The 15,603-nt window shown below is 37.6% G+C and overlaps 1 long non-coding RNA gene and 1 pseudogene across 1 annotated transcript in view; both read left to right on the top strand.

Annotated features, from left to right (window-relative positions):
• Positions 1-9,237, top strand: part of LOC111734163 — a 13,316-nt gene extending 4,079 nt beyond the window's left edge. Inside the window, exon 3 of the long non-coding RNA XR_002778344.1 lies at positions 9,021-9,237. This is a non-coding gene — a long non-coding RNA (uncharacterized LOC111734163). The remainder of the gene's footprint in view (positions 1-9,020) is intronic.
• Positions 3,059-3,177, top strand: LOC111734173 (annotated as a pseudogene).
• Positions 9,238-15,603: the final 6,366 nt, after the last annotated feature.

The raw sequence follows: 15,603 nt of genomic DNA, 5'->3' as shown, positions 1-15,603 counted from the left end.
GCCTAAAAAGAGTGCTGAATTTTTGCTGCACATGGAATATTGCAGAGAGTAATGCTGAACTTAAGGGTCTAGATGTAGATCCTCTGGTCACTGAGCACATCCAGGTGAACAAAGCTCCCAGGATGTGGCTCAGAACTTACAGAGCCCATGAGCGGATTAACCCCTGGCTGAGCTCTCCCTGCCACATTGAGATGAACTTCACTGAAAAAAGAGCATAAAGTTCTCAAATCAAAAGAGAAGGTTGCACAGAAGAAAAAGATACCCCAGAGGAAACTGAAGAAACAAAACTTATGGCCAGGAGTAAATTTAGCATTAAATAAATGCTAATAAAAGTTAAAAAAAAAAAAAGAATAAGTATGTACTCTATGACTATTATGACTATTTCTATTAAAAAATATCCTAGAGATGCTAGCCTTAGCAATAGCAATAAGTTAAAAAATAATATTTTTTAAAAGAACAATATTATTATAGACTATGATTATTTACACAGAAAATCTAAAAACCGACAAATTTTTGAACCAATAAAAGTTCAGGTACGTTTCTGAATATAAAACTAATATACATATTTAAAAACTATTTCTAAACATGAGCAACAATTAGTTTGAAAATGTAATTTTAAAAATATCCCATTCACAATAGCAACTAAAAGTGTAAAGTGCCTAAGCATAGATTTAACAAAATGTATTAGGTCTTATGAAGAAAATGATGAAATTTTAATGATAGGCATTAAATGAAGAATATATTAATGTATAGGAAGACAATTATAGATGCCAAATATTTCTATATACTAATCAATAAATTCAATGTAATTCCAATCAAAATCCTACAGAGATTCTCAAGATTTTAATAAGGTGATTTTTAAATTCAGGAACAAAAGATCAAGATAGTCAACACACTTTTTTTACATCAAATATTTAAAAAGATTTTTATTAAAATATAGCTAACACAACATTATATTAGTTTCAGGGTTAAGCCATAGTTATTCAACATTTATATACCTAAAGAAGTGATCACCATGATAAGTACAGCAACCATCTGACACTATATAACACTATCACAATGTTATTGACTATATTCTCTATGCTGTACATTACATCCTCATGACTTATTTGTTTTATACCTGGAAATTTGAACCTCTTATTTCTCTTCACCTTTCTCCCCGCCTGGAAAAATTTTTCAATTACAGTTGACATTCAATACTATTTTATATTAGTTTTGGGTGTACAACATAATGGTTAGACATTTATGAAATTTACAAAGTGATCCCCGTGATGAGTCAAGTACCCACCTGGCTGTATTCTCTATGCTTTACGTCCCATGACTATTTCATAACTACCAAATTGTACTTCTAATCTTCACCTTTCTCACCCCGCCACCAACTCCTCTCCCATCCAGCAACTATCAGCTTGTTCCCTGTATCTATGAGTCTATTTCTGTTTAGTTTGTTTATTTTGTTCTTTAGATTCCACATATAAATGAGACCATATAGTATTTGTTCTCTGTTTGACTTATTTCACTCAGCATAATACCTTCCAGGTCCATCCATGTTGTCTTAAATGGTAAGATTTTATTTTTTTATAGCCTAGTAATATTCCATTGTATATGTACCACCTCTTTTTAATCCAGTTATCTCTTGATGGGCACTTAGGTTGCTTCCATATCTTGGCTATTGTAAATAATGCTGCAGTGAACATAGGGGTGTATATATCTCTTCAAATTGGTGTTCTGGATTTCTTCAGATAAATACCCAGAATTGGGGTTGCTGGGACATAAGGTAGTTCTATTTTTAACTTTTTGAGGAACCTCCATATTATTTTTGATAGTGGCTGTACCAATTTGCAATCCCACCAACAGTGCATGAGGGTTTCCTTTTTTCCACAGCCTCACCAACACTTGTTTATTGATTTGTTGATGATGGCTATTCTGATAGGTATGAGGTGATATCTTGTGGTTTTAGTTTGCATTTTTCTGATGATTAATGACAGTGAGCATTTTTTCATGGCTATCGGCCATCCATATGTCCTCTTTGGAGAAATGTCTATTCAGGTCCCTGCCCATTTTTTAATTGAATTGTTAGTTTTTTTAGTGTTAAGTTGTGTGAGTTCTTTATAAATTTGGATATTAACCCCTTATTGGATATAGCATTGGTTAATATCTTCTCCCATTCAGTAGTAGGCTGTCTTTCCATTTTGTTGATTGCTTCCTTTGCTGTGCAAAATCTTTTTATTTGATGTAGTCCCATTGTTTACTTTTTCTTTTGTTTCCCTTGCCCAAGGTGACATATCAGAAAAAAATGTTACTAAGAACAATGTCAGAGTTACTACCTATGTTTTCTTCTGGGAGTTTTATAATTTCTGATGTTACATTTAAGTTAAGATACTTTTGAAGTATCTTAAGTATACTTTTGAAGAATGAGGTGGAAGTTTTGCCCTACTAGATATCAAGTATTATTATAATGGTATAATAACTAAGACTGTGTGGTATTTGTGGGGTAGAGGCAAATCGAATACAGAATAGAGTCCAGAGAAACAGACACAAAATATATGGACACTGTGACAGAAGTGACATTACAAATCATTGGAAGTAAAGATGGACTAACTGATCTATGATCTTGGAACCAAATAAAAGTAGATTCAAACCCTATATCAGATATAAAAATAAATTGTAGATTTATCAAAGGTTTAAATAAGAATAGCAAAACTTTACAACTTTCAGAAGAGAATATGGGACTTATTCCAATAACTTCAAGTAGAACTGCTTTGTGTAAATTAAGAAGGGGGATAACATTCACTTTGTACTCCAGGGGGCACCATTCACATAGAACACGGGTTACTAAAAAGTCCTCAAGTTGTGGATCATGAAAGTCCTGACAAAAAAGGGGAAGATTTCTTAAAGAAGACATAAAATCACATGCCATAACAGCAAAAGTAATAAATTTGACTACATTAAAATTAGAAATTTTTGTAATGTAAGGAGTGAGACTGGAATTTAACTCAAACAAAAATGAGCTGACAAAAAGGTTGAAGAGTAGTGTGCTCAGCAACTATTAAAAAAAAAAGTCTATGGCTGTGCTACCCTGAACACGCCTGATCCCATCTGATCTCAGAAGCTAAACAGGGTTGGGCCTGGTTAGTACTTGGATGGAAGACCACCTAGGAAGATCAGGTGCAGTAGGCATAAAAAAAAAAAAAAAAAGCCAAAGAATAAAAGTATCTATGGTTTTTTTTTTTCAGCATCTTTCAAGTGGACCCAGTATTACTGCCACCAAAAAAAGATATGTTACATTGTGGGACGGGCATTAAGTTGTTTAGGTTATTATGAATTATAGTAGGAAACCCCAACTCAACTGGCTTAAATAGTAAGAAAAGTTAGGGCAGGGTCTATGTCCATGACCTCAGTGCCCCAGCTCTGCTTCCCTCTTGACTTTCCCTCATCTGTTTAAGCTTTGTCCTAAGCTGGTAGTAAGATAGCTGCAGGAGTTCCAAGCATCACATTCAGATACCATAACATCTAGAGGAAGAAGAGCCAACTTATATCTTCTGCTGAGTCATTTTTTTTTAAACTGAGAAAGGAAACAAGCAAATGTTTTTAGAAGTCCCTTGAGAGACTCTCCTTCAAAATTCAGTGGTCTGCATTGAGTCACAATTCTGTTTCTAAAGCCATCCTTGCCAAGGGATGTGACATAAACATTACTGGTTTAGTAAAGCATATGGCTTTGTGGAGGAAGGTGGATACCTCCCTCAAGTCTGGTGCTTTTAGGAAGAAAGAAGAAGGGAATGGGTGTTAATTAGGCAATCAGAATCTGCACCATTCATTCATAAAGTTTCACTCTGAGAAAGATGAAATATTCCTCCACTTCCATTTGTTTTCATTCTACCTTTACATAGAATTCGTTTGAGTAATATTTAAACTTTCCAATTCCTTGATACCTTTCAGAAAGTGATATAAGATGGTCCTTTCTAATCCCTGATGGTCAGCCTGTGGCCTGCCAGATTTTGCTTGTGGACCTCAGGAACCTTGCCGGGAGTGAGGGGGGCAGTGTAAGAATATGTTGGTCACTGGCAACTTCTGTCTTCCAATATGAGATTTAAAAAATGGTATTTTGGCGTAGGGTTAGAGTTTTCTGTTTCTATGGTTTTTGCTATTTCCAAAATGTTATATAAATGGAATTATACATGATGTACCCTTTTGAATCTAGGTTTTTATACTTAGCATAATGCTTTCAAGATTCATCTATGCAGTTCAGTGTATCGGTATTTTATGCCTTTTTATTGCTAAGTAGGATTCCACCCTAAGACTGTACCCCAGTCTGTTTATCCGTTCACCGATTGAAGGGCATTTGGGTTGTTTCCAGTTATAAACTGATATAAACTCATGTACAAGTTTTCACGCAAACAGAAGTTTTCACTGTTCTTGGGAAGATATCTAGGTGTAGAATTGCTGATGTATGATGATGTATGTTTGACCTTATAAGAAGCTGATAAACTATCCAAGGATTTTTAAATTTCAGTTTTGGCAAATATCACCTAAACTGGGTGATCAAACTTAATATTACTAGGAATGGCACAACCCTATATTTTGAATTCCTAATGTGATGTGTTAGGAAATTTACAGCATCACCTATGACATGTTCTTGGCAAAATTGTTACCCTGCATCTAATCGAGTTTCTAGGCCTAATTTCCAGACTACAAGAAACACAGGAAGATCAAGAAACAAGGTAAAGGACATCATGAGGAAATACTCAGACAAATCCAAAATATGGGCATTCACAAGACAAACTGTGCTGGTCTCTTCAAAAAGTCAATATCATGGGCAGGGGCAGGTGGATGGCATGGCAGGGAAGAAAGGAAGATTGTTCCAGATGAAAGAGAGTAAAAAGGCATTACACCAAATGCAATGCCTTGATTGGATTCTTGTTGTAAAAAAAAAAAAAAAAGCCAAAAATAGCTGTGAAAGACTTTTTGGGGTATGGACAAAAAGGGGGCCACATGCCAAACTTGACGAGCTCAGGGAAGGCCAGCATGGTGTGCCCCACAAACAGAGACTGAAAGTAACCACATAGGATGGTCTGAACCTAAAATTTCTAACTAAAAGCAAGTCATGTCAGGAGTCACATCCTGAGCCTGTTGCTTTCTTGACAAAGGTCAGTCGTTACCTTAAGTGAACCTATCTATTGTCTTTTTGCATCTACGATAACATACCCTTAGTATGTCAGAGTAATCCCTTTTTTCCAGACCCCTCAGGGCACAACTGCCTGCACCAGAGCAGGAGACCACAGAATCCCTCTTGGTTGTCTTATCTCCCCCCATAGGAAAACATAAGTAAACATAAGTCTATGTGCTGTAAATGTTAATTATTAACTTTCTTATACCCACCAGTGTGAAAGAAGTATGTGTTTCCCCATTTTACTTTATATCCAATCCCAGAAATTTCTCCTCTTTGCTTTCTCCCGTCTCCATTATCTACCACCAATGTAAACCTCCTTATGACCTCCTTTGATTTTAATGCATAAAATAAGCTGCAAAACTGCCATCCTCTGGAGCATTTTCTCAATTCATTGAGGTTTTGCTTCCTGGTAATTGTTGTCAGTTTTGGCTCAAATATGCTGACGGGGCAAACTGAAAATTTTAATATGGACTCAATATGAGTTGACATTAGGAAATTATTAATGTTCTTAGTTGTAATAATGACATCGTAGTTATGAAAAGTGTTTTTATTTCTCAGAGATGCATTCTAACATATTTAGGGGTAGAATATGATGTCTGCAACTTTTTAATGGTTTAGCAAATTTAAAAAATATATAAAATATGATAAAATGCAAACAACTGTTAAATTTAGGCTAGGTAGTAGTATACAAGTGTTTATTATATTGTTCTTTTAACTTTTCTGTATGTTTGAAACATATGAAACAGCTGAAAAAGTTTAATTATCGTATTTATTGCTATAAGTTCTGTTCATATTTCAAATCTGGTTAGTTATTTTAAAAAAACAATGTGTTGTTCTTTGCAGATGTTTTAAAGCTAACATTTTATTCCTTTAAACATGATAATCATAGTTATTTTTTAATCCATGTCTGATAATTTCAGTATCTGAAATTATTCAGTATCTTCACATCTGTTCATTCTGTCTCTTATTTATACTGCTTCTCATATATGGTACCTGGGTTTCTGTGTGTGTGCGCTTAGTTTATTTTTTTTTTTTACTGTGAGGTGCTTATTTTTTGCAAAATTATTTATAAATTTTTGAGATCTAAGATGAAGGCACATTTCTCTAGAGGGAATTTACTTTTATTCCTGCCAACCACTTAGGGTCACTACCATACTGAGACCAATTTAAACTAAACTTATAACTTTTTGAACCACACAGGGCTTCAAATCAACATTTGAGAGATGGACTGGGGCTACAGCTTCTCAGAGACAGCCCCCAATCCCCATTACCAATTATCAATGCAACCTTCCATGTAGCCCCATGATGATGGAGAGTGGAAGGGTTACTTATGATTCTCCTACCAGAGGGGTCATACTGTTATGGGGAGTGGTTATTATACTCCTTTTATAGGCCAAATTGTGTATCTCTCCAAATTCTTATGTTGAAGCTCCAACCCCTGATACCTTAGAACTTGACTGTATTTGCAGTTAAGGCCTTAAAGAAGGGTGGGCTGTAATCCAATCTGACTAATGTCTTTATAAGAGGAAATGTTGGCACAAAGGGAGACACCAGCGATGACGTGCACAGAGAAAAGGCCAAGTGAAGACACAGTGAGAAGGTGGCCATCCACTAGCCAAGGTGGCCGCAATTAAATCAAACCCGCCAACACCTTGATCTTGGACTTCTAGCCTCCAGAACAGTGAGAAGAATAAATTTCTGTTGTTTAAGCCACTCAGTCTGTTGACATAAGAACATCCAAAACTGTAGAGAATTTTATGAGTTTGAGTAAAACTGATGACATATGCCAGATAGCAAGATCTCAAATGCTCTGAACATTAACAGTTTGCAGCTTCTTTTATGCACTGGAAATTCAGTATAAGGAAGATTGGAGAAAGCATGGTGGGGATTGGATTACAGGATGGTTAACAGGATTATATGCCTCTTTAAGGGTTAATGCCCCCTTTGAGGGATATTACTTCTATTATTTCAAGGGCGTGTTAACCTTGATGCACAAGGACAATGGACAGGGCTGGCTTAAAACTTTTCACTAAAGAATTTATAGGCCTGGGGCGGGACTACCCACCACGACCTGCCCAAAAAGGAATTTATGACCAGATCACTCTGTGAGGTTACTTTCCATAGAACCTCCTTTTTCTTTCATCCACAGTCTGTGGTGTTTTGTAATGGTAGACCTAGCAAACTAATTCAACCTTGTGTGGCCTTGGCCTTTGACTTCTTTATACCCCAAGGGGCTGTGAAAATTGTAGCTCAAGTTTGCCCTCAAAGAGGGGAGACTTCACTGCTCCCTTTTCCTTTCAGAGGTTCCACATTCTCTTGGACCTTGGCCCAATAATTTCTTACTACCTTGTATCTCTTGAATTGTTTTAAGAAGTTTCATTTGTTTTAAAATAGTATCCAGTATTTTTAGTTGTTTTCTGTGGGACAGTCTATCCAAATACTTACCTCCACAGATCAGCTTTGCTGGAGCTGCAGCTCCACTGTGGTGAGGAGTTAATGTACTGAAGATATCAACAGCCCCAATAATGGGAGACTTCAAGAAGGAAAGGTAGAGGGAGGTAGAGTGGGATAGCGAAGAAGGGAGAGAGGGAGGCAAGTGGGGAAAGAGAGAGCAGAGAAAGTGAGAGAGATGGAGAAGGAGGTGAGAGGGAGAGAAAGAAAGTCAAGAAACAGATATAAGAGATCAAGAAGAGGGAAAAGTGAAGGACAACCTCAAATCTTTGAGCCTGGGAGGACTGAATTGTGGTTTCTATCAAGAAGTTTAGACGAAAAGTATATTTTCAGAGAATGACCATGAGTACCGCTTAGAGTGAGAGTAAGACATTGAAGGGTAATAAAGGAATAATATTTTCAGTGAAATGAGAGCTACCATATAGTAAGTATAAATCTTAGTGCACAAACTCATATAATAAGAAACATAATTTTGTTTTTCCATAACTCAATTTAACTTTTAATCATTTCCAGACCAAGGAATCTTTATGTAGTCTAGAAGTGGGTAGCCTGCTTACTAGTCATTAATGAATCTCCCAAATCTATTGCCCATTCCTTGCGATTGCTTTTGTTTTGTTTATCATCCTGAAGACTAGGTTTTAAAATTTAAAAGCTGAGAATTGACTCCTTTTCTTTTTCCTGTTTTCTACTATGTCATTGACATTAGTTAGGAATGGCTTTGGCTGTCAGTAACAGAAAACTTAAATATTAGTGGCTTAAGTAATAGAGTTATTTATCTTATGTAACAAGACATCCAAGGTTGGCAGACTGGTTCTGGTTCAGTGAAGTCAGGGCTGATAACCCTTGGCCTTTTAGTCATATTTGCATGATAGCTTTTGCAGCTCCAGCTATCATACTTAAGTTTGAGGCAGGAAGAAAGGGGAAGGGCAACAACAACAACCTAACTTTCCCAGAAACCCCTCCAGCAGATTTCTGTATTTTCCTCATTGTCATGATTGCGTTTTAGGGCATAATTGCAAAGAAAATTACTTCTCATTCGAAAGTCCCTGACCTTCATGATGATGTAGTTGTACAGTAGCTTTACTCTTCCATAATTCAATTTAATTTCTACTGTGAAACCCTGGGTATTTATCCCAAATTAGATTCCATGAGACAAGAACTCCCTCTTACAGAGCAGCTCAGGGCTATGTTCATGATACTACCTGTGGTGGTTTTTAAAAATATCTACAAATTATTTAACACGTCTTCCTTCAAAAAGTAGTGCCTAATTCCTCTCCTCTTTAGTGTGGACAAGATTTAATGACTTGCTTCTAATGAGAAGAACATGGCAGAAGTGAGGGCATGAGACTTCCAAGACTTGTTCATAAAAGGTATTACAGCTTCTACTTTGCTCCTTCTTCAGTCAGTTGCTCTGGAGGAAACCAGCTGTCATGTCATGAAAACACTCAAGCAGCTCTATGGAGACCCATGTGGCAAAGAACTGAGGCCTCCTGCCAATAGCCAGAACTGACCTGCCAGTCCCAGTCAACTCTTCAGATGACTACAGCCCCAACTGAAATCTTGTCTGTAACCTGATAAGATCCGAAACCAGTACCACCCAGTTAAGCCACTCCAAAATCTTCGACCCACGAAAACTAGATAATAAATGTTTATTGTCATTTAAGTTACTAATTTTTTGGAGTAATTTGTTATGCAGCAATAGATAACTAATAACACATTCCCTCTGGGCTCCTTGGGTTCTTAGGTAAGCCTGGATTCAGGGTGATATGCTCACCTGTATCCATGCAGATGATACCTCTTTGTTATCCCCTGAAGAGTCTTCTACTGGAATACTAGTTCCTCTCCTCCACTCCCCAGGGATGTGGCCTTCCTTGGACTGGGCAAATCCTCTGGTCTCGTTCAGCTAGAAGGAAGCGTGGAGGCACTGGTTCAGTTTAAAGGCAGTAGGAGTCTAATGCTTCAGCCATGCCATCTGCCATCTTTTTTTCTCAGACAATATAGGCCATTTTTAAGGCTTTGGCTAGCTATTTAAGAGGGAAAATGGGTACTAACCAAACTAGGTATTGTGAGGACTCTGGTTCTTTTCTGGCTTCTGAGACAGTATCCTCCCCAAGGCCTGACTTAGCTTCTGTAATAATAGCTATAGATTCTCTGTAAATTTAGGAGTTGTTCATTTTTAACCACGAAGAAGCAGCAGCAGCAGCAGCAGTAGTAGTAGTAGTTGTAGTAGTAGTAGTAGTAGTAGCAGTAGCAGTAGTAGCAGCAGCAGTAGTAGCAATAAGAAATGTTTGTACTTCCTTAAAGTCTTAGCAGCAATATTAAGGTCCTTAATAATTAAATAACTCCTCTCCTGGCCATTAGGAGCTGAACAGTGCTGCAGAAACTAGCCTCATCTGCTAAAACTCAGTTTCAGGCCACCATTTTTATAGCAGATTAAGAGGTGTGCCAGTTTTGGAAGGATTTTGAGGACTTCTCTAATTTTGCAGCTGGGGTTGGTGCAATTGAAATTACTCTTCTTTTCCTCAAAAGAGGCTCAGTCTTTTTGAAATTCACCCCAAGACAAGGGCATTATAATGACTTATTAGTTTCCTACAAACTGAGTGGCTTAAAACAATAGAAATATACACTCTCAGTTCTGGAAGCTGGAAGTCCAAAATCAAAAAGTTAGCAAGATCATGGGAAGAATCTAGGACAGAATCTATTACATGCATGACTCTTGGCTTCTGGTGTTATCAGCAATCCCTGGCATTTCTTGGCCTACAGTTACATAACTCCAATCTCTGCCTTTGTCATCATTTTTCATTCTTCCTGTGTGTCTCTGAATTTTCACAATGGATGACTTCTTATAAGGACATCAGCCATATTGGATTAGGGGCCCACCATAATCCAGTATGACCTCGTATTAACTAATTATATCTGCAATGACCCTATTTCCAAATAAGGTTACATTCTGAGGTACTAGGGGTTAGGACTTTAACATGTCATTTTAGGGAAGGAGCATAATTCATCCATAATAATGATCATATTCATCTTCTGTGTAAGAAATTTAATCATCAATGCAAACTCAAACAAGAGTGCTTTCCCCTTTTTTTTTTTTTTGTTTTTTTTGTTTTTTGTTTTTTTTGTTATTTTAATTTTTTTCTTTGCCTTATTCTTTACTTTTATCCTTTTTTCATCAGCCACCTGTGTCTTTCTAGGGAATTTAATCATTCTGTAGGACTCTTATGCTTGGTCTCTTTACTATCTACTGGCATTTCTGAAATTAACAGAGACTTCTGAGGGGTCTACACACCACATTTCCAGCCAGATCATGGCCTTCATGTCAGGATGATTTGGCTCTAATCCTAGTATAGGGTTAGTATTCAGTCTTCAAACAGATATGGGCTATCCTAGAATTCTAAGACATCCCAGACGAGCTCCACAAATAGCTGATACTAATCTTGAGCCAGAAGTAATTGTACAGTAGCTTTACTCTTCCCTAATTTAATTTAATTTCTACTGTGAGTCCCTGAAATCTGGGGTGGCAAAAATACAGTTTCAGTTAAGTTGGTTTCGTCATGCTTTACCTGAGTTGTGCCAAAGTTCTAGGGGTCTTGCATTAGGCCCCCTCACGGATACTTGTGGTCCTTGGTTGTCAACTAACCACACTAGCATCTTTGAGATATCAGCAAAGCCTATCTCATACTTAGTGGCCCCCAGGCACCGTGGGGCTCTCCCTTGTTTCCATTTGCAGGATTCCTTTGGGTCCAAAAGCCTTCTGGGCTACATGTCTGTGTTGCCCTTGAGCACGTAGGAAATATTCAACTGCTTCCAGCCCACAGTGAGTCAAGGGAAGCTCTAAGGTTGTTGAAAGTTCTTTGTTCTGTTTGCATGTTATCTTGGAACATCTTTCTGAGACAGGTAGGAGTCTGGGACACAGGGTCTCCCTCTCTGGGGACATATATGCCTGAACTTGTAATGCTTTCCCTCCCCCTCTACCAGCCTAGAGATTCTTTATTTGGTCTGAGATCAAGGAAGCCTCCCTTACTCACTTAGGGGAGGAAAAGTATTTTTTCTCTCCCCTCTAGTTCAGTTGCTGGGGCCATGAAAATTAAACTGAAAAAAGACAGTAATAAGAGAAAAAACAGTTTTATTTATATGTACAATGCACACACATGCAAGAGAACTCAGTGATAAGTCAGAGAAGGAGTTAGAATTTAGGGCTTATATACCATCTTAATAGGTAAAGGGAAGAGGAGAGAATAGCACTTACAGGAAAATAAGTGACTTTTTGAAAAGATGAAAGTTTAGGGGGTTTTCAGGAAATAAGAAAGTTGTAATACTGTTGTCTACACAGGTGTGAGTGGTCTTTCTGTCTCCTTCAGCGCCATAAAGTTTCCCTGGAGAAGGAATTTGAGGTAGATTTTATTCATGTTCTCTCTTCTGGAAGTAGATATGCCCTGAAGGGGAATTTGTGGCCTTATTTCCTAGATGTTTTTACTTTTAGTATCATAATGGAAGCTCCAAAAGTCTACTTTTCTACATCTGTTGAATCTCAAATGTCTTCAGCTTAAAATAATCTTTATACCAAATGGCCTATATTGGGGTGGCATATTCTGATCCCCTTTCTTCAACATCAGATATTCTTACAAATCTATTGTTCTTGTGTTGAGTTATCGCTGAGGGCTAGATTTTGAGACTCAAAAGCCTAGAACTAACTTCTTTCTTCCTCTGCTTTTTCTTAGATGAACCTTTCCTAAAGGAATAAATGTTGAATAGTCCAGCTGACTAAACGTGGGAAGGACCAAATAATGCAAGAACAGGGTAAAATATTGGTTAATATTGCAAAAACTTATCCTGCCACACATGTGCTATATCATTTCATCTTCTCAGCAACTCTGAGAGGAAGATTTTACTGTTTCTGTTTTACAGTTGGGGAAACACTTAGGTTAGGACTACACAGCTAGAAGCAAAATGTGAATTCACATCCACCTGATTCTAGAACCCTAGTCTTGCCATCTCACCACACTATCTGCAGGCATTTGTAAGTGTGAGCTGAATGCTCCAGGCCTTATCAACCTGTGAGTGCAAATGAAATCACATTAGCACTTATCCAAATTTCGTAGGTCATCCCTCACTTCCTCACACAGGATCTCAGCCTCCTTCAAAATGTCTTCCAAGAAGATTCTCATGATATCCAAGAACAAGTTCTCTCTTCTCTTCTTCTTAGCAAGAACTGACACAAAAATGATACTCATGCTGCCTGTTCTGCCATAGATGATAAGGATCATTTATGACCCAGGAATCTCAGGTCTTCTGCCAGCATCCACAAAACAGCAATAAGCTAACTTCCAAGCTTGTAAGTAGGGTAAAATCAAATCCCAGACCTGACACCTGCACAGGCTCGAGGTCAGGTGTTATGTGGTGGCAATCACATGAAGGTGTTCAGAGCCTAGGCAGAACTGATTGCTGTAGCAGTGGCTGGAATAAGAGGCAGCTAAAACCAAGGAAATTTAAAGGGATGATGAGGTGTCCCTTCTATGTTTTCTCTCCTCAAGTTTTGTACAGCCACCTTCCACACTCACTCTCAACTGAGGACTGGAAAACTGGAGCCATCAGGTAATAACTCCATTGATCTGTGGCCACTGAACCCACAAATCTACACACAACTCCACTCATCCAGTTCTCTCTTTCCCCCTCATGACGGAAAAGCCATCTCTCCTGTTATGCAAGACCTATCCCTTCTTTTGCCTGGGTGTGTACATGAACATGTTCCTTCTCCACTGGGCCCTAGCTACCGACACTTAAATATGCCCGTTTTTCTCCCATAACAGCTAACACCCTAATTTTTCTCTCCCTTCTTTCAAAACCAAGCTTCTCTACATTGTTGTCTATATAACCATCTCCATCTTCCCTCCCATTCACTTCAGAACTTACTTCAATCTGCTTTCTGGTCACAGTGGACCCAATCCACTTTTATTGGGGTCACCTAAGACCTCAAGTTGCTAATTCCTATAGACATTTATCAGTCTTTATCTCAACCAATTTTTCAATAGGATTTGGCATTTGCTGCTTTTTAGAACAGTCTCACTCTTGGCTTCCATGGTACCATACCTGATATTCTTCCTATCTCTCTGCCCCTTCTCTTCTTCACTGCAGCGTATTCTCTACCAGCCATTCACTGTGTCCTCAGGCTTGCCCAGACCCATCTCTTTTCTTCTGTAGGATAGGAAATTTTACCATCCCTTAGCTTTAATCACCAGAAATAAATATGATTTACAAATTTCAGGTGTTATATATTTAATCTTTATAGTTATTTTATATAATTTATATTTAACAAGACAGCACATTTTGCTTAAAAGAACATGGGCCTAGACTCCAATCTTGATACAAATCCTGGGCTTTTCCACTTACTGTCAGAATCCCCTTGGAAGTGTCAACTGCCCTGGTCTCAAGTTTTCCCTCTATAAAATTGGGTACACCATCCCCTTTTTAGGTGTCTAGAATTGCACACAATCCCTTCCTTTTTTCTTATAAATCACATTCTAGCTTATTTTATTTTTGAGTAGAATAAAGTAGTGAGTCTGAGTTCAGTCTCTAGAGTCAAATAATCCTGTGTTCAAATCCTGACTCTGCCTCATTCTTGCTATCTGGCCTTGGGCAAATTACTTAATCTTTGTGTTTCAGTTTCTTTCATGTGTAAAATAGGTATAATAATAGTGTCTACCTCATAGAATTGCTGAAAGGACTAAATGAGATGTGAAGCACATAGCACCATGCCTAGCCCATAGTAATTTTTCAAAAATGTTAACCCTTGGAAATATTATCATCTCCTACCTTTAGGGAGTCTATTTCAGTTTTGATTAATTGGAACTCTATAGTTGTCCCCAAACAAGACATAATTTAGAGGTGATGAATCAAATTGAATAGCTTGAGGGTTTTGACACACATTTTACCAAGGTTAATACCAAAATAAGTTAGAGCCCTAAGTGTGATTCATAAGAGTATCAATCCAAAACCCAGACATTTGATGCCTGTAATTAGGACTTTTTTTTTTTACATATAATGATAAGTTAATTTCTTTTCTTTAGAGTGAGGGCGGAGGAATTGAATCGCTTCCGAATTCAACATTCTTATATTTATATCAAAAGAATGTGATATTAATAATGCAGTGTTTGACTAATATCCCAGTTATAGAAGACCAGTGTATGCGAAACACTGCAGAGTCTCTTTCTTCCTTGACACGGCTCCTGCATCCCTCCTCATCTAGAGCCCTATTACCACAGGAAACCCTGCTGGTGTTTTGAAAAGCAGAGACAATAATGGAGAAAGTGATTTGAGTGAATACTGGGATCTTCCTAGGCAAGGTAATTTTTCAACAGCATTTCCAGAAACATTCTGAATTTTCACTTTTCTTCAATGCCTGAAAATCTGTCATCGAAATTAATAAAAAAGTATTTTGGATACAGTAGGGAGTCACGTAATAGTACATGTGAATAGGCTTCCTTTTCTCCTAATTACTGGTTGAAAATAGCTAAACTGAGGGGTAATAGAGAGAGAGTAGAAGAAATAGACAACAGCCTCCAAATTTAAAGGCTGTCATTTACTGAGATCTACAGACAGGAGGAAGAAATAGAGAAGCACACACATACCTGAAGTTCAATCAACTCTTTCAGCACTTTAAGATTACAAACTTTTAAAAGCATAACTTGTTCAGAACCAAAATGTGGAACTAGCATAATAACTTGAGTAAGCTGTGAAGGTTTTTTCTTTTTCCTTCCCAGCTAAGTGTTTTTCTTATTGTTCAGGGATATCTTGAGACACAGGGGAGTATGAAGGCAGGGAGGGGTCTCTTGTGATATGGGGACTATGCAAAGGATTATCAAGTGACCCATGGAAACCAAGGGGCACAGATTTCACAGACTAATTTTTTTAAAAATCAACTTTATTGAGGTATAATTTACATGCAATAAAAACGCATCCAATTTAAATGTACCATTTAATGA

This window comes from Pteropus vampyrus, unplaced genomic scaffold, assembly GCF_000151845.1.
Source record: "Pteropus vampyrus isolate Shadow unplaced genomic scaffold, Pvam_2.0 Scaffold826, whole genome shotgun sequence".
Lineage (NCBI taxonomy): Eukaryota > Metazoa > Chordata > Mammalia > Chiroptera > Pteropodidae > Pteropus > Pteropus vampyrus.
Note: the sequence above shows the minus strand (reverse complement) of the source record. Positions and strands in the feature narration are given on the sequence as shown.